Here is a 27,659-nt window from a genome sequence, read left to right as displayed (position 1 = left end):
TTGTGCTGTGATTTATTACCTTAGATTAATCTTGAGTTGTGTCTTTGACTTCAGTGATTATTGAATTAAGTTCTGTTTGTATGGACATTCTTTCATTGTTACTTTGTGGATTGTAATCAATTACTCCATTGATTATCAAAGAAATCTACATATTAGTAGCCTTGGACATGATTGATCTGGCTGTGAATTCTATTGAATAAAACAAATACAGATACTAATGAGTTTCTCTCTCTAAGAAACAGACTAATTAATCCATATATTTACAATGAAATAAACTATCATCAATAGTGTTTCATTGCCAACAAAATTCATTATCAGTCATTGAAAAGAGTTTTCTTCTTTGATTCTAAGTGGCTGATCTCTTCAATATCAAAGCACTAGATCCTTTTTGATATTATCAATGCCTACTTCCCTGATCCAACTTGTCCATGAGTATATACACCCCACCAAACTTGAACCCAAACTTGAATTCAGCCAATATCTTGTAGGTTTCCAGTTGGGTAGCCAACATCTCACGTAGTAGCCTGGCTATTCGCATCTGAGTCTGTCAGTGAGGTCTTCTTGCCCACTTCTCCTTATGTAACCCTGCTTTAGCCACACCCACGACCCACATAAAGCCCTGTCAGTATTCACAGCTCATTAAGAGTTTAACCTGCAAATTAAGCTATGGACTTCATTCAGCCTGATGCATAAATAGATTATAAACACTGGGAAACTTGTATTTTTTAAAGCCTGCTCCTAAACTTTAACTGGACTATGGGGGTGATGCGGTATTGTAGCAGTTAGCATGAACTCTTTACAGTGACAACAATAGCAGATAAGGCTTTGAATTGCCGATTAGGGTTTAAATCACGCAACCATCTGTATGGAGCTCCTATGTTCTCCATGTGACAGCGTGGTTTATGTCTAGGTGCTCCTGTTTCCTTCCATATTCTAAAGACGCACAGCTTTTTCGGGTATTTGGTCTAACGGGAGTAATTGCGTGATTCAAACTCATTGGGCCGTGCTGTATCTCAATAAAAAATTGGATAGGAAACATTGCGATCAGACGTTTGTTATTTTTCTTAATTTTCAATTCAACATTCAGAAAGAAACAACTAGATTAGTCATTTGCCATTAGCTGAGATATATCAGGAGAAAATTTAGCAACACTGTTTAAGAGGCCGTGAAACTTTCTGCCATATATGTTTTCTTGTATATGCAGGCTGCCCACAACCTTATTCCTTTACTGATGCCTCATCAAAAATCTGCCACACTCCTCCTTTCTCCTCCTACATTGGCAACTGATCTGCAGAGTCAAAGTGAAGGAGACAGATCTAGTTTAGGCTGGTACTGATTTCCATGACAGGGTTTGCGAGCACACAGGTTCCGAAACTGAAAATAAAAGGTTTGCAAATATACAATTGCAGATTTCACCTTGTGGAATGTCTCGGGGCATTTTACACCAAGCTACTTTATGGTGCATTGTTTAAAGTAGAAAAGACAGAAGTTTGCATTTACATAATATTTTCTTCCATCTTGTCCTTCAAACCTGATCAAAGCAGTTATATATATTTATTTATTTGATTTAGCGATACAGCATTGAGCAGGTCCATCTGTCCCAATGAGCCAGACCACTCAATAATCCCTAACCTAACCACAGGATGTCACAATGGGGGCGTTGGGAACGGACCCAAATGCAAGACACAGCCACTGAAGTACAAGGAACAGGACTTGATTAGAGTAGGGACGTGACAGGATACAGACAAGGAGCAGGGACAAGAACGCAGACTTGGGCTAGGACATGGACAAGACACAGGGAAACCGGACAAGGAACTATGAACTAAGAGCCTGAGCTTGAACCCCGAGCCAGAGACTGGACAAGGGCCCAGAACCTGGGTCTTGCCTCGGGCTCGGGCCCCAAAACCAGGCAAGGACATGACATGACTGCAGGACTGGAGGCTGGGGTCTTGAGGCTTGAGGCTTGGAGACAGGCTTGGGGTCTGAGGCTTGAGGCTTGGAGACAGGCTTGGGGACTGAGGCTTGAGGCTTGGAGACAAGCTTTGGGTCTGAGGCTTGATGCTTGGAGACAAGCTTGGGGTTTGAGGCTTGAGGCTTCGAGACAAGCTTGGGGTCTGAGGCTTGAGGCTTGGAGACAAGCTTGGGGTCTCAGGCTTGAGGCTTGGGGTCTGAGCCCTCGAGGCCTGCAGGCTGGGGTCTGGGCCCTCGAGGCTTGGAATGCAGAGGCTGATAACTCGGAGGCTGGAGCTCAGAGATAGACTAGGAACTGCACATCAACATAGAGCTGGGACTTATCCTTAGACAAGCCAGGACTCAACTTTATCTCCACACCAAGGTGGGACAGGTCCATCCGTCGGGTAACGGCAGAACAGCAGGACTTACCCAACAGAAGCAAAGACAAGACAAGACAGATTCCCCCGCAGGGCAACAGTAGAATGGCATGACTTACCCCACAGAGGGAAGGACAAGAAGAGACTAACACCAAAGAACGACAAACAGTTCCATCTTTGCTTCGGGGTTGCTCCAAGTCGCAGTTACGGCCAGCAGCCTAGGCTAGCTATGGAAACAGCTGGATCCCCACCTAGCTTGGAGTGGCTGACAGTCACTCAGCTGGCCCGGGAAATGGCCCAATCCATACAGCAAAGACAGCTCCGACTACCGACAGTAAAGCTCCATGAAGTGATGGTTCTCCAACGCGGCCTAAAGATGGCAAGTGGCCGCACTAGCCTTCCACCAGCAGGTTGCTCCCAGGGGATCTTGACAAGGCAAACCAGCAGCCCACACTCTATGTTCCAAGCTCCAAGATGGGAATCAGGTACCTATGATTAATTCAAACAAAACAAGGGACAGCTGGAAGACCCGGAGTCCTGAGTCCACGGAATGGACCATGAACTTGAATGCGGACTTCACGGACTGGACCATGACACAGGACAATTTACCATGACCAATTATCCTGCTAACCAGTACATCTTTGGATGTTGGGAGAAAACTGGAGCACCAGAAGGAAACCCACATGGTCACACGGAGAATGTACAAATTCCTTACAGACAGAAGCAAAAGAAAATCTGCAGATGCTGGAAATCCAAGCAACACACAAAATGCTGGAGGAACTCAGCAGGTCAGGCCTGATGAGTACCTCCCGCATTTTGTGTGTGTTCTTTACAGACAGAGGTGGGAATTGAACTCCAGTCACTGGTACTGTAAAGTGTTGTGCACTATGCTACAGTGCCACCCCAATACACAATAGGTTGTTAGATTGTGACCTAACAAGCACTGTATACAATTCTAGCATAGTTCCCTTCTCATATATTCTATAACCCAGTTAATAAACAAAAGTAGTGTTTTTTAAAATTGAGATACAGTGTAGAATAGACCCTTCCAGCCCTTCACACCACGCCTCAAAGCAATCCCCCAATTTTAATCCCTGCCTAATCCCAGGACAATTTACAATGATCAATGTTTGATTTGCTTGCTTTACCATTTTATCCACCAGCCTTTGTTTGTTTCACCTATACAATATTAAATTAGATGTACTTCAATCCCTCAAACACCTTTGAGGAAAAGCAATGCCTGTTGCAGTAATCATCCATCAAGAAACAGTATGTGAAAAAGGGAAACGGGAAGGCAGAGCGGAGTAGTAGATGGCATTTCCTTCAATCCCAACCTTCAATGTTGTCTTGATGAAGTTTGCACATTCTCCCTGTGCTCATGTAGACCATTAAGGAATGAAGAACCTCACCCACAATCCCAAATTATTAAAGTGCATTTGCTCTTTACTAATAGTGTATTTGGCCCATTAAACCTTTGGCAGATCAATTTGTCCCATTCCCCTTCCTTTTCTATAATCCTGCAAACTATTCACTCATATACCCTTTGATTCTTTCTGCTATTAGCCTCCAGCAAGGCGAAAATCACAGTGACCAATTGAGACATTCCTGGGTTACAGTGAAGAGAGATAGGCTGTGCTGAATTTGGAGAAGATCCAGATTATGAGGATGATTGCCAAGATGAAAGAGTTAACGTATGGAGAGTGGTTGATGGCTTTCGGCTTGTACTCACTGAAGTTCAGTAGAATGGGGTGGGGGGTGGTGTCCTCCTTGAAAGCTTTATTTGTTAATATGTAGATCGAAACATATATAGTGAAATGCGTCCTTTGAGCCATTCAAATCATATCATCGAGGTTTGTGCTGGGCACCTGGCAAGTGTCACACTCTCCTGGTGAAAATATGCACGCCCACAACTCTAACCCTAACCCTAATCAGTACATCTTTGGAATGTGGGAGGGGACCGGTATTGTGCTCTGATTTATTGTCTTACATTAATCTTGAGTTGGCTCTTTGACTTCAGTGATTATTGAATTAAGTTCTGTTTGCTTGGACATTCTTTGATTATCATTTTGTGGATTGCAATCAATTATTCCATTGATTATTCAAAAAAGTCTACATTCTAGTAGCCTTGGACATGATTAACCTGGCTGTGAGTTGTATTGAATAAGGCAAATCCAGATACTAATGAGTTTCTCTCTCTAAGAAACGTACTAATTAATCAAAATATTTACAACAAAATAAACTATCGTCAATAGTGTTTCATTGCCAACAAAATTCATTATCAGTCATTGAAAAGAGTTTTCTTCTTTGATTCTAAGTAGCTGATATCTACAAAATCAAAGCACTAGATCCTTTTTGATATTATCAACGTTTGGGAATACACAGTCTACTTCCCTGATCCAAATTATCCTTGAGTATATACACCCCAACAAACTTGAACCCAGAATTGAATTCAGCCAATATCTTGTGGGATTCTAGTTGGGTAGCCAGCTGCTGGTATAGCACCCCAGCATCTAAGACTGGTCCCTGATGTCTTCTTGCCCACTTCTTCTCACGTACCTCTGCTTCCGCCACATCCATAACCCACATGAAGCCCTATGAGTATTCACAGCACAGTAAGAGTCGGTCCTGAATATTAATTTATAGATATAATTCAGCCTGATGCATAAATAGATGATAAATACTGATTTTTAAATTATGCACCAAAACTATAAATACACTATGGGGGCAACACGAACAAGAGAAAATCAGCAGATACTGGAAATCTGAGCAACACACACAAAATGCTGGAGGAACTCAGCGAGCCAGGCAGCATCTATGGAAAAAATACAGTCAACGTTTTGGCCCGAAACTTTTTTCCATAGATGCTGCCTGACCTGCTGATTTCCTCCAGCACTTTCTGTGTGTTGATGTAGCAACACAGTTGCGTAGCAGTTAGCGCAATCTCTTTATGGTGCCAACGATCGCTGATCAGGGTTCAAACCCTGCAACTGTCTGTGAGAAGTTTGTAAGTGCTCCAGGTGACCACATGAGTTTCCTCTGGGTACTCTGATTTCCTTCCACATTCCAAAGACATTTAGGGTAGTAGATTAATTGGTCACATGGGTGTAATTGGACAGTGAGGACTTGTTGGGCTAAAAGGGCCTATTACCATGGTGTATCTCTAAAAAAAACCATTTGATGAGAATCATCGCAATCAGACATTTACTATGTATTTTTTTAAAATTTCCTGTTTAATGTACAGAAACATGCAAGTAGATTTGTCTTTTGCCATGGGCAGAGGTATATCAGGAGAAAGATCAGCAACACTGTTGTTGATGCTTGCTGGCGGGGTAGAGATATGTCTCTACCAAAGGAGGTGTGAGGCTCTCCTTCCCTCCACCAGCCTGCTGGTCATTCTTGGCCAAGGTGTGGCACTTGCTTATCTCCCCTGATCAAGGTCACATGACACCATGGGAGCAGTCAGTGGATGGTCGTTTGAGCATCACATGTCCTGGTTACGTGACCACTGACATCAGACGATCTTTGTAGAGCATTGATAATGGCTGGTGTCTCCCTTCTTGTAAAGACACGGCCCAGAAGAATGCAATGACAAACTGCTTTGGCAGAAAAAGTTGCCAAGAACTGTATCCTAATATTAATGTGGTCTGAACTTTTGAAGCCCATATTTTAATCCACACTACCAGTGGTACCGCAGCATATATTTGAAACCGTCACCTTCTCAGGAACAGCAAATCACAAACACAAGAAAGTCTGCAGATGCTGGAAATCCAAAGCACGCACACAAAATGCTGGAGGAGCTCAACAGTTCAGGCAGCAGCTGTTCAAATGATTAAACAGTTGGTGTTTCGTGCCAAGACCCTTCTCCACGACTGGAAAGGAAGGAGGAGGATGCAGGAATAAGAAAAGGTGGGGAGAGGTGTAAGAGAAGGAGGAGAGCTGGAGTGTGAAGCCATTTGGTTAGGAAAGATAAAGGGGTGGAGAGGAACGAATCTGATAGGGGAGGCAAGTGGACCTTAAGTGAAAGGGAAGGAGGAAGGAACCCAAGAGGGAACGGCTTCTTCCCCTCCACCATTACACTTCTGAAAGGACATGAATGCTACTTCACTATTTTTGCTTTCTTTTTTTCCTCTAATATTTAACGTCATTGTTATAAATATTTGTTGTTGTAATTTATAGTGTTTTTATGTATTTCACTGTACTGCTGCAGCAAACAACAAATTTGATGCCATACGCCAGTGATAATAAACCTGATTCTGATTCTAAAATCCCCTTGCTTTGACATGAAAGCGCTAATATAACAAATGTGTCACGCAAAAAATTTGCTTCCTAATCAATGATAAATCAGCAAAGAGTGTTGATTTGCATCTGTAAAGTCAGCACTATATATCAACATGGAAAAAGCACACAGCTAAACCTTTGTGATGCAAAATGCTATTGGCTTCTGACAGCCAAGGTTATCTCCACACCCAATCAAACAAAGAGCAACAATCTAAAATGAACAATAACTTCTACATGTTTAAACGATTTATACCTAGGGATTTCTGAGGTTCAGTGCATCCAGGCACACCCAATCTGCTTTTAATATTTGTTCCCTCTTTAAAATACTCATCATCATCATTATGTACCATGTCGTATGACGTGGGCGATCATGATCTTTATGATTATGATTGTTCTTGGAATTTTTTCTACAGAAGTGGCTTGCCATTGTCTTTTTCTGGGTAGTATCTTTACAAAATGGGTGACCTCAGCCTTTATCAGTACTTTTCTGAGATTCGCAAACAACAGGAATTCTGAAGATGCTGGAAATTCAAGTAACACGCATCAAAGTTGCTGGTGAACGCAGCAGGCCAGGCAGCATCTCTAGGAAGAGGTACAGTCGACGTTTCAGGCCAAGACCCTTCATCAGGACTAACTGAAGGAAGAGTTAGTAAGAGATTTGAAAGTGGGAGGGGGAGGGGGAGATCCAAAATGATAGGAGAAGACAGGAGGGGGAGGGATGGAGCCAAGAGCTGGACAGGTGATTGGCAAAGGGGATATGAGAGGATCATGGGACAGGAGGTCCAGGGAGAAAGACAAGGGGGTGGAAACCCAGAGGATGGGCAAGGGGTATAGCTAGAGGGACAGAGGGATTGTCTGCCTGGCGTCAGTGGTTGTATAACCAGGACTTGTGATATGCACCAGCTGCTCAGACCACCATCCACCACCTTCTCCCATGGCTTCACATGACCCTGATCCAGGGGCTAAGCAGGTGCTACACCTTGCCCAAGGGTTACCTGCAGACAAATGGAAAGAAGGAGTTCCATACACCTCCTTTGGTCGGGACATCTCTCCATCCTGCCACCCAAACAATGAGCAGACAATCAAAAATAAGCATTATGTGTTTAGACTAACTTAATAACTGGGGATTTCAGAAGTTGCAATGCATTCAGGAGCACCTAATTTGCTTTTAATATTTATTCCTGTATTAAAGTACTCATGTTTTCAAACCTAGGTCTCCAGATTTTAATGGTAAAGCTGTGGGCCTGCTCTGAGCTTTGTGTCTGTGCGCTCCACGACAGTTTGCTCCACTGTATGATGAACTGAGGCTGAGGCTGAATCTCCATCTGCTCCTGGCTTTGTGTGTATGGACTCACTTTTGTTCTGAATACCGTTCACTTGCTTTTATTGCTTGCATGATTTTTTTTCTCTCTCTGCACATTGGGTATTTGTTGGTCTTTATTTAAAGGAGTTCTGTTGGGTTCTTTGTTTTGAGGCTGCGAGTATGCAAACAAACCTCAAGGTTCGCATACTTTGATCATAAATGTACTTCGAACTTTGTAAGGTCAACATATATCTATTGTTCAAAGATTAAACTATTTTCTGCGATTAATAACCATAAAGTGAACTTCAGGAAAGGGAAGCTGAGGGAACATGTGCCTCTCTTTACCGATGGGTCAGCAGTGCAAAGGGTGAGAAGTTTCAAGCTGCTGGGTTTCAACATCTTGGAAGATCTATCCTGGGCTCAAAATACTGTATTGACGCATTTACAATGAGGACATGTCAACGTTTACATTTCATTAGGAGCTTGAGGAGATCTGGTATGTCACCAATGACTCCAGAAAATTTCATAAGCTGTTCCATGGAGAACATTCTAACTGGTTGCATCACCATCTGGTATAGAAAGTCCACTACACAGGATGTGAAACAGCTACAAGAGGCCTGTAATCTCAGCCAGCTTCATCATGGGCTCCAGCACAACCACCACCCCTCCCCCAACCCACCCACCACCAACTTTGAGGACATCTTGAAAAGATGTGCCTCAAAAAGAGTCGTCTATCACAAGATGAGCACACTTACAAGGAGTGCTGTTTCTGGAAAGCAGCATCTACCCGCAAGGACCCCCGCCATCCAGGCCATGCTCTCTTCTCATTGCATCCCATTGGGAGCCTCAGATCCCACAGCACCAGTTTCAGGAACAGTGACTACCCCTCAACCATCAGGCTCTTGAACCAGAGGGTATAACTTCACTCACCCCAATACAGAACTGGAACCCCACCCAGTGGACTCACTTTCAAAGACTCTGTCACTCATGTTCTCCATATTATTTATTTATTTATTTATTAATTATTATTATCATGTGGGCACGTGGTCAAGTGGTTAAGGCATTGGACTAGCGACCTGAAGGTCGTGAGTTCGAGCCCCAGCCGAGGGAACGTATTGTGTCCTTGAGCAAGGCACTTAATCACACATTGCTCTGCAACGACACTGGTGCCAAGCTGTATGGGTCCTAATGCCCTTCCCTTGGACAACATCGGTGTCGTGGAGAGAGGAGACTTGCAGCATGGGCAGCTGCTGGTCTTCCATACAACCTTGCCCAGGCCCGCACCCTGGAGAGTGAAGACTTTCCAGGCGCAGATCCATGGTCTCGCAAAACTAACGGATGCCTTTAATTATTATTATGTTTTTTTCCTTTTTGTATCTGCACGGTCTGTTGTTTTTTGCACATTGGTTGTTTGTCTGTCTTTATTGTGTGTGGTTTCTCATTGATTCTACTGTCTTTCTTTGTAGTTGTGTGAATGCACACAAGAAAACGAGTCTCAGGGTAGTATATGGTGATATATATGTATTTCCATAATATGTTTACTTTGAACTTAAGAACCCCCATCCACCAAGACATCACCCAGAACATATTGCATATATAATATAAAATATTAAACTATACTATACTGTACATTACTTACTATATATATATGAACTACTATAATTTATAATATATTTTACGTGTTGCACTGTACTGCCATTGCAAAACAACAAATTTCAGAATGTACATGTGTTATTAAACTTTTTCTGATTCTAGTTTTTCTGTATATTTATCTGCCTTGGACAGCGAACGCAGTCTCAGGAATGAAGGACTGACCAAGAGTAAGTCCGAGCTTTCAGGGGCCTCTCCATCAAAAAAGAAAATAATTGTTACAAAACATTTTTCAGAACAAAAATAAATCAGGTCTGGAGACACTGCCTGCCTAAAGAGCCAGAATCAGCAGCTAAAGTGGGTCAAAATGGAAAATCTCACAACAATGTAGGATATGTTTGACTAAAGAGAATGGGGGTGGAGGGGTGGGATGATGAAATTTAATGGCACCATTGGCTGGTTTGAGGTGTTTTGTTTCTTTACTGTTCTCATTGAAAAAGAAAATGCGTTTCCATGCGAGTCACTCCAATACTTCCCCACATGCTATTGCAGAGGTGGTTTTTTTTGTTTCTTCCCTTTCAATGTAGACATATGTCTGCTTCTAACACCCACTGTCACAGCATGTAAATGGTGCAAATTCTGTCTGTTGTTTAGAATCATAATTCATAACGCCTTTCATTTCCCTTAATGGCTCCCATTATTGCCTTGGTTACTTAACAGATTCCAGCACTTGTAGCCTTTGTGTCACCAATTATCACTCCTCCAGCCTCTGTCTTCACTTTTAACCTCCACTCCCTCTACCTGGCACCAGCTGCCTCTTCCCTGCTCCCAGCCCCCGGTCTGGTTCAAGCTATCATTCACCTCCCTCTGTCTCCCGGCTTCACTCCTACCCCTTTCCCACTTGGCTTCTTCTGCCTCTCATCCTTCAACCCTCTGGAGAATTGAGGACACCTTCCAAAGGTAATGCCTCAGGAAGGCGGCGTTCATTATTGAGAACCTTCACCATCCGGGACATGCCCTCTTCTCACAACTAGCATCGGGGAGGTACAGGAGCCAGAAAATGACCATTAAATGCTTTAGCAACACCTTTGTCTCCTCTGTCATCCGATTTATGAATGGTAAGGCTCCATAGCTTAAAAAAACAGTTGGGAGCCCCTGTGCTAAGTGATGCAAGTGGACTCATATATATTCAATGTGCAGACTATCTCAAGGTTCTTTTAAAACTCTTCAAAGATAGAAACTGAATGCCAAGGCTTGGTGCTCTAAAGCAAAACCTCTTTAGGAACACTTGAATTTATCAGTTAGGACTACAGGCCTAGTGAAAGTCAGATTCCCTGCAGAGATACTTCATAACAGATAACCTTATCTTCCCTCTACATCAGGGTGATAAGACTAGAGAGACGCAAACACGAGAAAATCTGCAGATGATGGAAATTCAAGCAAAACTCACAAAGTGCTGATGGAATGCAGCAGGCCAGGCAGCATCTATAGGCCGAGACCCTTCGTCAGGACTAACTGAAAGAAGAGATAGTAAGAGATTTGAAAGTGGGAGGGGGAGGGGGAGATCCAAAATGATAGGAGAAGACAGGAGGGGGAGGGATGGAGCTAAGAGCTGGAAAGTTGATTGGCAAAAGGGATACGGAGTTGGAGAAGGGGGAGGATCATGGGACAGGAGGCCAAGGGAGATAGAGAAGGGGAGGGGAGCCCAGAGGAAGATGGAGAGAAGGCAATGAGTGATTGTGAGAGGGACAGAGAGAGAAGAAAAAAAGGGGGGAATAAAAATAAATAAGGGATGGGGTAAGAAGGGGAGGAGGGGCATTAACGGAAGTTAGAGAAATCAATGCTCATGCCATCAGGTTGGAAGCTACCCAGACGGAATATAAGGTGTTGTTCCTCCAACCTGAGTGTGGCTTCATCTTGACAGTAGAGGAGGCCATGGATTGACATATCAGAATGGGAATGGGACGTGGAATTAAAATGTGTGGCCACTGGGAGATCCTGCTTTCTCTGGCAGACAGAGCATAGGTGTTCAGCGAAATGCTCTCCCAGTCTGCGTCGGGTCTCACCAATATATAGAAGGCCACACCAGGAGCAGCGGACGCAGTATATCACATCAGTTGACTCACAGGTGAAGTGTCGCCTCACCTGGAAGGACTGTCTGGGGCCCTGAATGGTGGTGAGGGAGGAAGTGTAAGGACATGTGTAGCACTTGTTCCGCTTACAAGGATAAGTGATGGGAGGAAGATCGGCGGGAAGGGATGGGGGCGGGGGCGGACTAAAGAGATATCATTTTTTCTTGGGCATGCATCTACAATCTCATTTTAAAAAAACAGCAATTGTGTTCAATCTGTTACTCTGTTCACTTCCTGTGCTGTTCCTGTGGTCACATTTATTTTCTGCATTTCTGCTAATCTGGCCAAGCTCAAGGCCTTGTCACTGTGGCCCGGCAATCCACAAGTGGTGACTAGGCCTCAGGCGGACTAAAGTTGTGGCCTTGAATCACCCTAATGGACTATCAACAGGTCACCTCTTTGGCCTTTCACCTGCTTTTAAAAACTACATACTTCCTCAGGAGGTCAAAGAAACTTAACATGCCCCCATTGACTCTTTTTACCAATTTTTAATCAACGCACACTACATAGCATTCTCTCTGGATGAGTAACCCCTTGGAGAAGTGAATGGGGAGTGTAATGGAAAAGAGGGACTCAGGAATACAATTGCATAGTTCATTTAAAGTGGTTTCATAGGTAGACAGGGTGGTGAGAATGTGTTTAGCATGCTTTATCAGTCAGGAATTGTGGCGTTATTTTGCAGTTATTGAAACTGCACTCAGACTACTGTGTATAACTTTGGGCACCATTATAGGAAAGATGTAGCTCAACTAAAAAGAGTGCAGACAAGATGTTGCCGGGACTGGATGGCCTAGGGCGAGGTTTTTGTTTCTTGATATGTAGGAGAATGAAGAGGAATCTCATAGGAATGTTTAAAATTAGGAGCAGCATACATATGGTGGATCGTAACAGTTTTTAGGGGAGCCTAAAACTTGGGAACACAGATCTAGAGAGAGAGGGGAAAGATTTTAAAAGAGGCCTGAGGTGGAAACTTTTTCATGCATGGAATGAGCTGCCAGAGGAAGTGACCGAGGCAGGTACAAAAATATCACATGAAGATCGCTTAGACAGGTGCATGGAGGGACAGGGTTTACAGAGAAATGTGGCGAACACTAGAAATTAGAACTAGCTGGGTGGGCACTATGGTTGACAAAAAACAATCGGGCTGAAGTAATGACATTTGTGCTGTATTGCTCTATTTTCCATGTAACCTATTCCTATCAACCCCAGCTAACCACCCCCCCCCCCAAAGATTCTACCACTCACCTACATTGTGGGGAATTTATAACAACCAATCAACCAATTGACCTACTGACTGAGGTCTTCGAGGTGGGGGAGGCAAGAGGAAAACTTGAGGGAACCACATGTGGTCATAACGAGAGTGGGATCTCCACACAGACGTCACCTGAAGATTGGACTGGTACTGGGCTGAGGCAGCTGTAAGGTGCCAGCAGTGCTAGTTGTGAGGTCAACCATTCTCCTAGTAGGTCAGGAATCATGTTGGTCTGACTAGAGGAAGCAAGCTTGTTCCTATAACACTCCTCTCACAACCACAGACTCTGCGCGGGGTCTACGTGCTCTAGCAGGCGGGCTGCGTGAATTGACAATTGCACTCATGAGTACACACCTTCTAGCTAATTACTGTTTCGCTATGGTGGCATTTAACTCCCTTCGTTTGCTCCTGGTCTTGTTGAAACTTGACCAAAAGCACAGCAACATTTATGCTCCCTTCTTACCCTCACCCTTGTCCAGGAAAGAAGACTACCATTTTGACTGATGCGGTAAAGAAGTGGTATTCGTTTAATATTTAGTTATTACTTCCAGCCACAGGCATTTATTTTTCAGTTTGCAAATTTTAGTTAACGGTCCTGTTGACTTAGTGTTTATTGTTTTCTTTTTCCACAACAGTTCACATTAAGGTCAGTGAACTGTCAACCCACTTTAGTGTCTCCACTCTCCCTACTTAGGCCATATCCAAACAGTGACAAAACCACATTTTTTTTAGAACAATTCTGTACTTTTATGATCCCCATAACCGTTGCCATCTTTTGACTTTAATTTTACCTGATCAATGATCCTGGCCTCTGGATTGCATTGAAATAAAATGCAGGAAATACTCAGCAGGTCAGACCACATCTGTGGGAAGAGAAACAACGTCATGTTGATGACTCTTCATCAGAACAGTAACTAGCTTATCACCTGAGATGGAAGCAGAGCGATCGAGAAAGGGAAGGGAAGAGTCAGTGGTGTCCATGTGAAGCTGAGGCAGAATGGAAACTGGCAATCAAAATAATGAAATGATCAAGTTCTGCATGACGACAGGAGGCAGCACCATTCCAGTCACTGGTGTAATGAAAGATGAGCTGAGGGATTGCAACTGGATAGACTGAGAACAACAAAATTCTGGAGGAGCTCAGTGGGTCAGGCAGCATCCGTAGAGAATAGTGAACAGTATTTCAGGCTGAGACCATTCATCAGGACTGTAAAAGAAGGGGGAAGGAGCAAGAGCAAGAAGATGGAGGTAGGCGAAGGAATACAAGCTAGCCACTTATAGGTAAAATCAGGTGAGAGGGAAAGTGGGTTGGTATAGGAGGGGGGAACAAAGCCTCTTGGTGGTTGGTTGCTATACATGAATGCTCCGGATGGCACTTGACGTGAGTTGGCAACAGCACATGCAGAACGTTGAGCTCTATGACGACCTACCGATGCTCACCACTAAAACTGAAGCGAGAAGACTGCAACTAGCAGGACACTGTCTACGCCACCCCGAGCTACCTGCCAGCCTAGACATCATATGGGAGCCCAAGCATGGGAGGATGAACCCTGGGCGCTCTCCCAAGACTATGGTCAACATGCTCAGCAGCGCGGCTAATGTAGATGAACTGAACACACTGAAGAGGGAGAGGGAGAAGTGGAGGGTCCGTCATCGTGCCCGATGCCAGCCCCCAAGGCCCGAGTCGTAGTAGTTGTAGTAGTAGAACAAAGTGAGAAGACTGGAATTGATAGATGGAAGAGGAAAGGGGGTGAAGGAGAATGAATCTGATAGGAAGGGAGAGTGGATCACAGGGGAAAAAGAAGGAGAACGGGCATCGGAGCAAACTGATAAGCGGTAAGGAGAAGACTGAGAAGTCAATTCCACACATCCCAAAAATGACAGCAATAGTCTGAGGTTGTGCAAATGCTACATAGTTGATCTGGAGAAAGTGAATGGAATTGAAGGAGAAGTTGACTAATGTGAGAGCAAGTTTAGTCTGGGGATCAGGGGCTGCAGATTTTGGAATCTGGAGCAACAAACAATCTGCTGAAAGAATCTAGCAGATCCGAGCATCAATGATGGGAGCGGAGCAATTGTTGACATTGTGGGTCAACCCCAGTAGGATTTCCCTCACAGATACTGCTCAACGCATTGTTTTCTTCCCGTTCCTCCACCAACACTCCAATGTGTATGTTGCAGACTAATCAGAGAGTTGGTGAAGGGGAACTGGTTAGACGTCTGCCCGAGGAAGGAGCAGTGGGAATTACTTGTCCACTAATTAAACCACTATGCTCCTATATCCTGAAGTTGGAGAACAGCTAAGTTCAGATCTCCTCATCAATTTGAATGGATAAGGTAGTTTGGTCCACTGCAAGCAGAAACAATCTGGTTGAGTTGTCATTTTCAATTTGATTAGTTACTTATGTATTCCTCACTTGTTGGAGAGGAACATATTAGGCTGGGAGTCAGAAGGCCACAACAGATTCAGCACAGTAAGACAGGATGACCTATTTAGTAAAACGCTGACATCCATATCCACTTCATTGCCATGACAGATGGAAAAAGGACAATGAGTGACATTTATTGCAACAGCCCTAACGAAGGAAAACTGAAACGGAGATACGTTTTGACATTTTGGCACATGATGACTGGAATATTACCCATTGAAATTAGATTCTCTTTCCCTGCTTAATCTATGAAACCTCCTCTGGATTCATGCAATAATTTACTTAAAGGCTGCGGAGGAAGTATTCTGTTACTTCATCTGCACTGTTCGAAGCTTTATAGTGAGACTGGAGAGTGGTTAAAATGCTTTGGCTCTATTTGCAGCTTTATAGAAAGTGTCAAACTAAATTCTCACCAAATAAATGTTCCTTGTGCTGGCAACTGCTGGCAATTCAATTTGAAGTTTGGAATTGCTGAAATATCCCACTGTTTTTTGTCTGGATTATTCCTCATTGTTCTTCCAATGTTTAACTTGTTCCCTCCCATGCTTGCACACATGCAGGTATAAGAAGCAGGAGTGGGTCATTATGATTGTGGCTGATCTTTTACCTCAGCCCCACTTTTCTGCATTTATTCCCACATACTTTGACTCCATTAAGGTCTAGAATTAGGTTTATTATCGCTGGTATATGTCAAGATATAAAATACTATGTAGTGCCATGAAAAAGTACTTAGTCCTCATATATTTTTACATATTATTGTCTGATTTTCTAAATTTAAAATATTGTGGTGCTCCGGGGGGACGTGGTCGACAGTTTGTCCCAGCATTCCTAGCAGCCAGCCCTACTTACTGCTCTTGTTTTACAATGCATTTGTGGAATTATGGTGAGATGTTCAAGTTCATTTATTGTTTCATTTTAGCTCAGGTTACACAATTGTTCGTTCGTGTGTTTGTGGGTCACCCGAATTGTAACCGGAGTGTGTAATAATCACCTCTCCACTCTGTCTGTGACTGAGTTGGTTCTCACCGAGCGATGATGCTCTGTTATTGAGCTTGTCACAAAAGAACCGGCAGTTGAGATAAACGAGCTCTTCTTGTCTTCCATCATGGACCGAATGCTCAACACATTGGTGTCAGGAGTGGGATTAGAAGTTCACAACAAAATTGAAGAGCTACGACATCAGATGGAGTGCCTTAAGATCCAGCGAATAAGTCAAGGGACCAAGTAACGTGCTTCCGCCACACCCCCAAGCCGGGCTCCCAAAGGCAGGACGCCAACCCAGTGGGAGAACCTGGGAACTAAACATCGTGCCTTTCCAGGGAACCCTGATGAGGCGAGTGCACCCAGGTTCCCCAACCAGGGGTATGCGGTCGAGTAGATCACCCACCAGGGAATCCAAGATGCCGCAGCCACAGGAGGACAGGCAATGCAGCACCAACACAGCCAGAGAACGAGGATGACCAACTGGCCTCAGCAATTAACGCCACAAGGTCCACCCTGAAACTCCCCAGATACAATGGTACCAGCCGCCTGGAGTCTTGCCTAGCGCAATTCAAACTTGCCGCATGGCACAATGGGTGAACCTCCACCGAGAATGCTGTCAGCCTAGGCCTGACGTTGGAGGGAGATGCCACGCAAGCCCTCCTCGACCCAACGCTGGCTGAGCAGTGTGTCCGCAGGACTGTCGTCATGGCATTTTGGTCAGAGGCCATAGGAGGAAGTGATGAGGGAAGAACCGGGCAAGAGGCAGCACCATGTGGGAGAAAGCCAGGGGGCATTCATGGCAGATCTCCGCCACTGCACTTGGCATAACTACTGCTTCCTGCAGCCCAGGAAGAGTTTGCCATCCATACCTTTCGAAAGACGCTGACACCGGAGTGCCTCTGGCAGCACGTTAGCCTGACATCATCATCATCGCTGGCCAAGACAGAGAGGGCAGAAGCAATTTTATCCCCCCCCCCCAAGGCGTTCTGGCCTTATCCTGCACGCCGCGAGCCTGGACTTGCGTCACCAAGGTGGAGGAACAAATTAACGAGAAGGAGCTTGTGAGATAGGTCCGCCCTATGCCATGCCAGCCCCATCCTGTGCCACGGAGCGATCTCTGCTACTGATATGGTGAGACAGGCCATGTGGCCCAGAATTGCCCCGTACCAGCACCACGCCATAACCCAGCGCAGCCATCGGGAGACACTGAGCAGGCGGTTTCCAGCAGAAACCCTCCGTTATTCTCTTCAGGTTGGGTGTTAGGGTGAAGAGCAAGGCTTTATGTGGCCTGCATGGTGGAGGGCATCAGATGGGATGTGTTGATAGACATGGGGTCTGTCCGGGTGTCCTCCCCTGCACAGACCAGCCATCCCTGACCAGGCGGACAACGATGGCAGTCCTGCTGGTTATGATCACCGGCGACTGTGCAGCGATGAGGAGGAAGTGGTGGTTGCACATCCCAGTGGAGAGGAACACAATGGAATATGAGGTGTGGCTATCAGACATCCAGGACGTCTGTGTCATTGACCTAGATCTGCTGTCCCGCTGGGTGCCAGTGTGGATGTGCCGGGGACAACACTCAACACTCCAGGAAGCAGACCAAGTGGGTGCCACAGTACAGCACAGCCCACAGTGGCCCAACAAAACACAGATCCAGGGGTAAGGGGTGGTAACAACACTTCAGGTGGCAGCCGGCGGTGAGGTAGACCTCCCCGCCACTGACCACCAGCGGCTGTGCAATGAGCAGGAGAGTGAGTCGATGCTGGCCTTGGTGAGGGGACGGCTGGGCGTGGGACGGCGGCTGGAGTGGGCAGAGGTCTTTGCCCTGAATCCAGAGACCAAAGCCCTATTCACTCAGTGGAAATGCTGGAGGTGCATGACGGGTTGAGGGGGAGAGATGGAGCCAAGATCTGGACAGTTGATTGGCAAAAGGGATATGAGGGGATCATGGGACAGGAGACTTAGGGAGAAAGAAAAGGGGGAGGGGGGGAGAAAAGCCCAGAGGATGGGCAAAGGGTATAGTGAGAGGGACAGAGGGAGAAAAAGGAGAGAGAGAGAAAGAATGTGTGTATATAAATAAATAACGGATGGGATACGAGGGGGAGGTGGAGCATTAACGGAAGTTTGAGAAGTCAATGTTCATGCCATTAGGTTGGCCGCTACCCAGACGGAATATAAGGTGTTGCTCCTCCAACCTGAGTGTGGCTTCATCTTTACAATACAGGAGGCCATGGATAGGCATATCAGAATGGGGATGGGACGTGGAATTAAAATGTGTGGCCACTGGGAGATCCTACTTTCTCTGGCGGACAGAGCGTAGGTGTTCAGCAAAACGATCTCCCAGTCTGTGTCAGGTCTCGCCAATGTATAGAAGGCCACATCGGGAGCACCGGACGCAGTATATCACCCCAGCTGACTCACAGGTGAAGTGTCGCCTCACCTGGAAGGACTGTCTGGGGCCTTGAATGGTGGTGAGGGAGGAAGTGTAAGGGCATGTGTAGCACTTGTTCCGCTTACAAGGATAAGTGCCAGGAGGGAGATCGGTGGGGAAGGATGCGGGGGACGAATGGATAAGGGAGTCGTGTAGGGAGACAGGGGATAGTGACAGGTTCCTCCACACTTTTAGGATTCCTTTTTTTTAATAGTACCTATTTTATTTCATGGTCCATATAGGGCAGGAAAGACAAAAGAGAGTCAATGGATGTTGTTTACTTGGATTTTCAGAAGGCCTTTGGCAATGTGCCACACATTGGGCTGCTAAACAAGGTAGGAGACCATGATACTACAGAGAAGATACTAAAAAAGATTGGATGCCAGAAAGCAAACAGTGGGAATAAATGGGGTCTCTTCCCGTTGGCTGCCAATGACGAGTTGTGCTCCACAAAGGTCATGTTGAGTCTCCTGCTTTTCACATTATAGGTGGTGAAATGAATGACAGAATTAATGAATTTGCGACCAAGTTTGCAGATGATACAAAGATAGGTGGAAGGGTGGGCAGTGTTGAGGAAGCAGGGATTCCATAGAAGGACTTGGACAGATTAGGAGGATGGTTAAAGGAGTAGAAGATGAAGTAGCTTTTGGAAGAGTCATGCACTTTAGTAGAAAGAATTAAGGCAGAGGCCATTTTCTAAATGTGGAGCAAATTCAGAAATCAGAGGTGAAGAAGAATTTGGGAGTACTAGTGCAGGATTCCTTAAAGGTAAACTTGAAGGATGAGTTGGTAGTAAAGAAGGCAAATGCAATTTAGCATTCATTTTGAGAGGACTAGAAAATAAAAGCAAGGATGTATTGTTGAGGTTTTATCAGGCAATAGTCAGACCACATTTGGAGTGCCATCAACAGTTTCTTATCTAATAAAGGATGTGCTGGCATTAGAGAGTGTCCAGAGAAGCTTCACAAGAATGATTATTGGAATGAAAGTAGATGTGGAGAAGACATTTCCAATAGTGTTAGAGTCTAGGACAAGGGGGAACAACACCAGAATTAAAGAATGTCCCTTTAGAATGGAGATGAAGAGGAATTTCTTTAGCCAGTAGGTGGAACTTATTGCCACAGATGTCTATGCATGCCAAATCATTGGATATATTTAAAGTGTAGGTTGATATGTGCCTAATTAGTAAGGACATCAAAGGTTAATGGGAGCAGGCAAGAGAATGGGGCTGAGGAGAAGAATAAATCAGCCATGATTTTGAATAGTGGTTCAGAATTGATAGGCCAAATGCCCTAAATCTAAGCAAATAATACTAAAATATTACAGTAGGTTTATCCTATTGGGAAGAAAATGTGTTCTTAGATTAAGGTTGTGCAAATAACATGTGCATCATTGATCTGTAAACTGCATACATGCACTGTCTAACTGAGTATTTTTGGGCAGTAGGAAATATCCATATCTAAACCTATTCGAATAGAAGCCCAATTTATTAAATCACCTTACATACACTTCTGTTGCCTTGGATATCCGCTTCAATGCAATGGTTAAGTACAGAATAATTCAAGTACTAAGTATGTCTAATCCTGTCTTATATGCACCACCACCCAAACACATTACCTAGCATGGTTTAGAAATAGAATCACTTCTGTGGAACATGCATGGTCTGGTTAAGTATTTAATTTTCTACCTCAGATTGCATTGTTGAATGAATAATTCAATGGTTTGTGGTGGGAAAGTTTTGCAAATTTCATGTTTAATTTGCAGTTGATATCAATCCTGACCTCAAACAAATCTTCATTGTATTTCTTGGCAATTCAGTCGCATATATATATATATATGAGGAATCCATGCTACTGTTCTGCAAAGTATTTGTTCTACATCCCACAATGAGCTGAAAATAATAATCTTCTGTTATTTTGACCCATTTCCCTCTAAATATTGTTTTTAATACGTAAATATTCTCCCTTCGTAAAGGCACTGTCCCAAAAATTCTAATTCAACTGTAATTAAGTACAGATTTTTCAAATTAATTTGTTTATTTTCAGAATGCCAGCATTTGTTGTCCATCCTCAATTGTCCTTGATAAGTGGTGGTGAGACTTAAAAAAAACAGAACAAGAGGGCATATATTGAAGGTAAAAGGGGGATAGGTTTAAAAGGACTGTGAGGGGTTAAGTGTTTTTACTCAGAGTGGTGAATGCTTGAAATGCACTGCCTGGTATGGTGGTAGAGACAAATATGTTAGAGGCTTTTAACAGACGTTTAGATAGGCACTTGATGCCAGGAAGATGGACATTTTGTAGGTAGGAGGAATTGGTGTTTGTGTGTTTTTGCTTTGCTTTTTAGCTTGATCTGCGCACATTGTGGGCCAAATGGCCTGCCCCTGTAGTATTCTGTTTTTTTTTGAAATTACCAATTCTTGATTGGTTAGTTTGAATTGGCAAATCAGAACAAGGCCAATTCAAATTAAATCATGAAGAGACAATTCGGATCCTGCTAACCAGGATCGAGCACTAAGCCCTGCTCATGCCCTGCTCGCTTGCTGGGGGTATATAAGGAGGTGTCTCCAGCAGGGTATCATTTGATTAACTTGTGCCTGAGGAAGGCAGTTGAGTTTACAATGAAATATTGTAATCAGTATCTGTAAGTATGTGACTGTTAAGGCCAAAGGGTAGTGTGGATAGATAAACAAGACAACACACAAGAACTCCAAAGCTGAAATCATAAACAGTAGTGGAACTCCTAAGATTGAGCACTGAGTGTTCAACACGAGGCCCTTTACATGAAGGAATGTGGCAGGCAATAATTGGCAGTCTGAGTCTTAAACGGGCAGTGGCAACTAACTGTGTGCCAGGGAATTGAAGCGCTGAAACTCGGATTCCTAGTGCTGTTTAGTTGGGACCATGACAGTATGGGGATCTTGTGCTGTTATTATCACCACAATCTAACCAAATAAGCCAACTGGCCACATTTGCAGGAAAGAGCAGGTGAATGGAGCTCCCCTTGCATGAACAAGATCGGTCAAACAGCCTTAACCTATGCTGTAATGTTTCTATAATCATTAACACTGTAGAAAGAGCATAGCTTCCAACTAGCCCCATCTTCCCTGTTGTTTGAAGGAGGGCAAGATATTAGATTGCCAAGGTGGTAGACCTGAAGACCTGGGGTGGAGAAGGGGTCAGTCGTGTCGATAATTAGCCAGGGATTTTCTTGGTGAAGCTTCTTCCAGGCCTACTAAAGTTCAAAGTAAATTTGTTATCGAAGTACATATGTCACCCGTGTACAACCATGAGGTTCTTTTTCTTGTGGGCATACTCAATAAATCCAGTAATAATAGAATCAAAGAATGACTGCACCTCTTGGGCGTACAACCAGTGTGGAAAAGACAGCAAGCTATGAAAATACAAAAAGAAAGAAGAAATGATAATAATATGATAATAATAAATAAATAAGTAATGAATATTGAGAACGAGAGGAAGAGTCTTGAAAATTAGTCCGTAAGTTGTGGGAACATTTTAGTGATGGGCAAGTGAAGTTATCCACTTTAGTTCAAGAGCCTGATGGTTGAGAGGTAATAATGATTTCTGAATCTGGTGGTGTGGGTCCAAATTCTATTGTAGCTTCTTCCTGATGGCAGCAGCGACAAGCGATCATGACCTGGGTGGTGGGGGTCTCTGATTATGGAAGTTGCTTTCCTGTGGCAGTGCTCTAAGTAGATGTGTTCAGTGGTGGGGGGGGGGCTTAGCCGTGGGCTGGGCTGGGCTGTATTCATTGCTTTTTGTACGATTTTTCATTCAAGGGCATTGGAGATTTAATTCCAGGCTATGATGCAGCTGGTCAATATCCTCTCCACCACACATGTAGAGAAGTTTGTCAAAGTTTTAGATGGCATGCCAAGTCTTCGCAATCTCCTAAGGCAGCGGTCCCCAACCACTGGGCCGCGAGGAAACAGTATGAGTCAGCTGCACCTTTCTTCATTCCCTGTCACGTACTGTTGAACTTGAACATAGGGTTGCCAACTGTCCCATATATTGGGCTAAATTGGTTTGTCCCGTATTTCCCCTGCTAAGGTAGAGCGTTCCTATGAAACTTCTTGTGCCAAAATGGCGTGAAGCGAAGAAGCAATTACCATTAATTTATATGGGAAAAATTTTTGAGCGTTCCCAGATCCAAAAAATAACCTAACAAAGCATACCAAATAACACATAACACCGAAAATAAATAACACTAACATATAGTAAAAGCAGGACAGATATGATAAATACAAAGCCTATATAAAGTAGAAATAATGTATATGCAGTGTAGTCGGGAAGATGAAGTCAAAACCGATTGGTGGGGGGAAAAGATCGGCACGTACGCACATGCGCACATCACATGCGCACGTCACGCATGCGCACACGGGTGCCTGCGCAAGGCATCATGATCATGGTAGTCTCCTGGGGCAAAGTGTCCTGGGATTTGACTGCTACTTTTGTCCCTTATTTGGGAGTGAGAAAGTTGGCAACCCTAACTGTAAAAGACACGTTAAAGATGAGCTTAAACCTACTTGAACACCCCCCGTCCCCCCACCCCCTCCCCCCCGGTTGGCCGGTCCGCAAGAATATTGACAATATTAAACCGGTCCGCGGTGCAAAAAAGGTTGGAGACCCCTGTCCTAAGGAAGTAGATGTGCTGCTGTGCTTTCTTCGTAATTGCACTTATATGCTGGGCCCAGGACAGGTCCTTTGAAATGATTTTGAACACTGAGGAATTTAAAACTGCTGACCCTCTCCACATCTGATCCCCTGATTAGGACTGGCTCACAGAATAAAGTATATTTTCTCTCAGAAATCACAGACTAGGCAATAAATTACCTTGTATAACCATGGTCCTTTGCTTAATTAATCTTAAGCTTGCTTTCATTTCAAAACCTGAAGGCACAGCTGCCAGTGACAGAGCAATAACATTGCCCAAAATTGGAAGAGTGCACAAAATCAGAGAATTACAATGGTGCTCTATTAGAAGTGCCTGAAGGATCAATCAATTATTACCGGCAACACAAATATTCGGATTGTAAAAGGATGTTTAATGGGTGTTTATTTATTACAAATTAAAACTGTGAAAATTAATCATGTCCATTGCAAAGGCCCTCCTGCATTTCTCAATTTCTAACATATCCATATGATAATCGACTGTTTACACTGCCAGGCTGCTTGTAGCAAGCAGAGGGTGATAAATAATGACAGCCAGCATAACACCAGCTTCCTGCTCACGTGGGTGCGATAAAAATCATAATTTGCAAGGAAGCAGTCCTTGTAATCATGTGGAAATAATCTATAATAGAATAGCATTTCTTTGTTTTTAAGGTCAATGTTCACAGGGGATTAACGCATTGCTGAGTCCATTATTATAAGGGGGATGCAAGTGTCTTAAAATAGTTTCAGAATAAATTGGCTCCATGCAGTAAATTGTCATATCAGATGCCATAAACCAAACGAGTCCCAGTTGTTGAGTATCACCTGCTTTATCAGTGGTGGTCAGGGGTATGAACTACTTTATCTAGAAAGCAAAGCGTGATGGGGATGAGTCATTCTTCCCTCAAGTGAAATGATCTTGCCTCCACACATCAGCCGCAGCCGCCCTTCTATTGCCTCTGCCTCCCATTAATTATTTAACTTTGCCTATGTCTGAGATATTTATAAAGGTCAAGCAATAGGCATGTGAAACCGCTGAACATATGGTGCAATATGAGTCAGTTTGTGGTTTCAGTGGTTGTGGATAGCTGTTATTTCATTAGCTTCCTTTGCACAATGCTCTAGTGAGTCCTTTTGCCTGGATACAGAACAAAGGTGTGAGTTATAATGCTCGTGACTGAGTGATTGTGTGGTCCAATATGTCAAGAAAGAAAGAATTTGCCAGTTACTTTTGTGTCCTGAGGTAAATTGTCTTTCTCTAACAATGCTCTAATAATCACTGCGAGAGTGTGGTTTCCTTTCCATACTGAATGATAACCAACACATACACACAAGAGGTTCTGCAGATGTTGAAAATCCAGAGTAATGTACACAAAATGCTGGAGGCGCTCAGCACGTCAGACAGCATCTATGGGGAGGACTGAACAGTCGACATTTCGGGCTGAAGGCCCAAAACGTCAACTATTTATACCTCTCCATACATGCTGTCTGACCTGCTGAGCAAATCCAGTATTTTGAGTTATCTGATTGCATCACCATCTGGTATGGAGGGCCCATCGCAAAAAAAGCTGCAGAGGACTGCAAACTCAGCCAGCTTCATCATGGGCATTAGCCTCCCCAGCACTGAGGACATCTTCAAAAGACAACACCCAAAAAAGGCAGCATCATTCATTAAGGGGCTCCCCCATCATCCAAGGCATGCCCTCTTCTCATTGTTACCTGCAAGAAGGAGGTACAGGAGCCTGAAGACACATACTCAACATTTTAGGAACATCCTCTTTCTCTTTGCTATCAGATTTCTGGACGGACAATGAACCGATTCATGAACACAGCCTCACTATATTTTTAGTCTCTTTTTTCACTACTTATTTAATTTAATATTTAAAAAATATATATATTGTAATTTATGGTTATTTATGTATGTATTGCAGCGTACTACTGCTGCAAAACAACAAATTTCATGACATCTGCCAGTGATATTAATTTAGTTTTGTTGTGTTTTTTTATTTAGAGACAGAACGTGGATCAGGACCTTACGGGCCAATCAACCGTGCTGACTAGCAGCCCACCTCTTCAGCAGTAGGCTAATCACAGGACAATTTACAATGACCAATTAACCTACCAACCAGTACTCTAAGCACTGTGGAAGGAACTGAACTATCCGGAGGAAACTCACGTGGTCACGGGGAGGACGTACCAGCTCCTTATAGATGGCACAGCAATTGAACTCCGGCGCACCAACCTGTAATAGTGCTGCACTAACCACTACGCAAACATGTTTCTGATTCCGATTCTGCTACCCTAAAGACAATCAACATTCAGTTGTGTCACACAGCAGGAGAAACGTAGATTGTATGCACTCAGAGTCACAGCACTGAACTCACAAAGCAGCCTAAAGCCCAATTCTTTTACTGACTTGCTCAAACTTGAATGAACGTTCATGAAGAAGTCATTCAGAGCCGTGAGGAAATGCACTGGGATATTATAATTTTCATCACCAGTTAGCTACATGTGTTTACTGAGCTGGATCTGACGCAGATTTGTGCTGCTCAGGAGTTCACTCCTCCTCTCCCCACTCAGAACAATTTGTCCTCGTTGAACGTAAATATTTTGAAACATCTGAGTGGGAAAGTGTTAATAAAAGACAGTGAGGCAGTGATGATGTCCAGTTAGTGCTGTGTGAATCATGAGAATGAGATACTGAGTTTCGCTTCCGTTGCTTTCAGTATTTGTACTGGAATAGTTATATTCCTGAGCTGCCATCACTGATTTTCTGCCAGCTCTTCCCTTGTGTAAATCACTGACACAGTGACATCAAAATCCACATGGGGTGATCAAAGTAACACAGAGGTCAAAAAGCTTCTTTTACATTTTATGTTGTGGTTCATTTCTCTTTTCTTTTGATAGCTGAGTGGCATAAACGAAGACATTTGTGTGGTTTGTGATGTAATACACCCATTCTAAGGTGGTCTATGGACACTGCTGATTCCTGCTTACCTTAACAGTTATAGGACACAAAAGTTTTAAAAAGGAATGTTTATTCTAACACCAAGAAACTTTCAACATTATTTCTTGCAGAGCATGATATTTCAAAGTCCTTTGATCACAAGAAATATTGATATAACTATATATAAATACACCACTCTGCCTTGAAGGAAATATATAAACACTTTTTATATCCAGTCATTATAGTTCGGACTGTTTATAGGCTTTCTCAGTTTTTTTATATTCATTCAGAATTTGGTTGCCATCTACATAGCATTCACGCCAGGACCAGTAGACTCGAAAACAGTTGCGTTCCCCAAGCATAAGGCTGACCAACACCTCCACCCAATAACCCACCCCTCCACACCCAATCAGCAATACTTTATCATTTCCTGTCAGTCACCTTATGCACAGACATTCCTGTGCCTAGTGTCACATTATAGACATACAATGGATCTCTGTATATAAGTCATCTTAAGTATTTATATTTACTGTGTTTTTAAAATTATTATTGTATTCCTTATCTTATTGTGTTTTTTTGTGCTGCATCGGATCTACTGTAACAACTATTTTGTTCTCCTTTAGACTTGTGTACTGGAAATGACATTAAACAGACTTGAATCTTGAATCTTGAAATGTGTTTATCGTTGTGTGGCCTCTTCAGCTCAGTACCTACCCCTGATGTTGGATTTGTTTCCGGAGCTGAAAAACTTGCAAACTCACTGTTCTGGACTCTTGTGAAGTGTAGCTGACTGGGTTGGCTTCATGAACATTCCTCATTTTCCATTAATTTGTTGTTTGGTACATCTGAAGTTGAGATCTGTTTGGATCATGGGGTGGGTGGGGGGGGGGAGGAAACCTCATTGAAAACTATTGAATATTGAAAGGCCTAGATAGGGTGGATGTGGAGAGGATGTTGCCTACAGAGGGGAGTCTAGGACCAGAGGGCACAGCCTCAGAATACAATGATGTCCCTTTAGAATAGAAGGAAAATATTTTGCCAGAAGGTGATGAATCTGTGAAATTCATGGCCAGAGACAGCAAGAAAGGCCAGGGATTAGTAAGGGTGTCAAATGTTACAGGGAGAAAGCAGGAAAATAGGGTTAAGTATAAATCAGTCATAATGGAATGGTGGAGCATAATTCTTTTCCTACATCTTATAGTCTTATGGAAATGGGTCCTGATATAAACTATGTGTTCTGTTGGACTTCACACTTCGGCTCCCTCAATGGTCAATGGTTCAATTTAAAGTCCGAGAACGTATACAGTATAC

At 43.7% G+C, this 27,659-nt stretch overlaps 1 long non-coding RNA gene across 2 annotated transcripts in view; it reads left to right on the top strand.

The window, feature by feature from the left end:
• Positions 1-26,981, top strand: part of LOC140188026 (uncharacterized) — a 54,869-nt gene extending 27,888 nt beyond the window's left edge. The window contains exon 4 of one of the 2 annotated variants that reach the window (XR_011883210.1): positions 25,413-26,981. This is a non-coding gene — a long non-coding RNA (uncharacterized lncRNA). Of the gene's footprint in view, positions 1-7,821; positions 9,074-25,412 lie in introns of those variants that run through there. The other variant, XR_011883211.1, reaches the window with a different exon arrangement.
• Positions 26,982-27,659: the final 678 nt, after the last annotated feature.

Source organism: Mobula birostris, chromosome 26 (genome assembly GCF_030028105.1).
Source record: "Mobula birostris isolate sMobBir1 chromosome 26, sMobBir1.hap1, whole genome shotgun sequence".
NCBI lineage: Eukaryota > Metazoa > Chordata > Chondrichthyes > Myliobatiformes > Myliobatidae > Mobula > Mobula birostris.
This window is presented reverse-complemented; position numbering and strand designations above follow the sequence as displayed.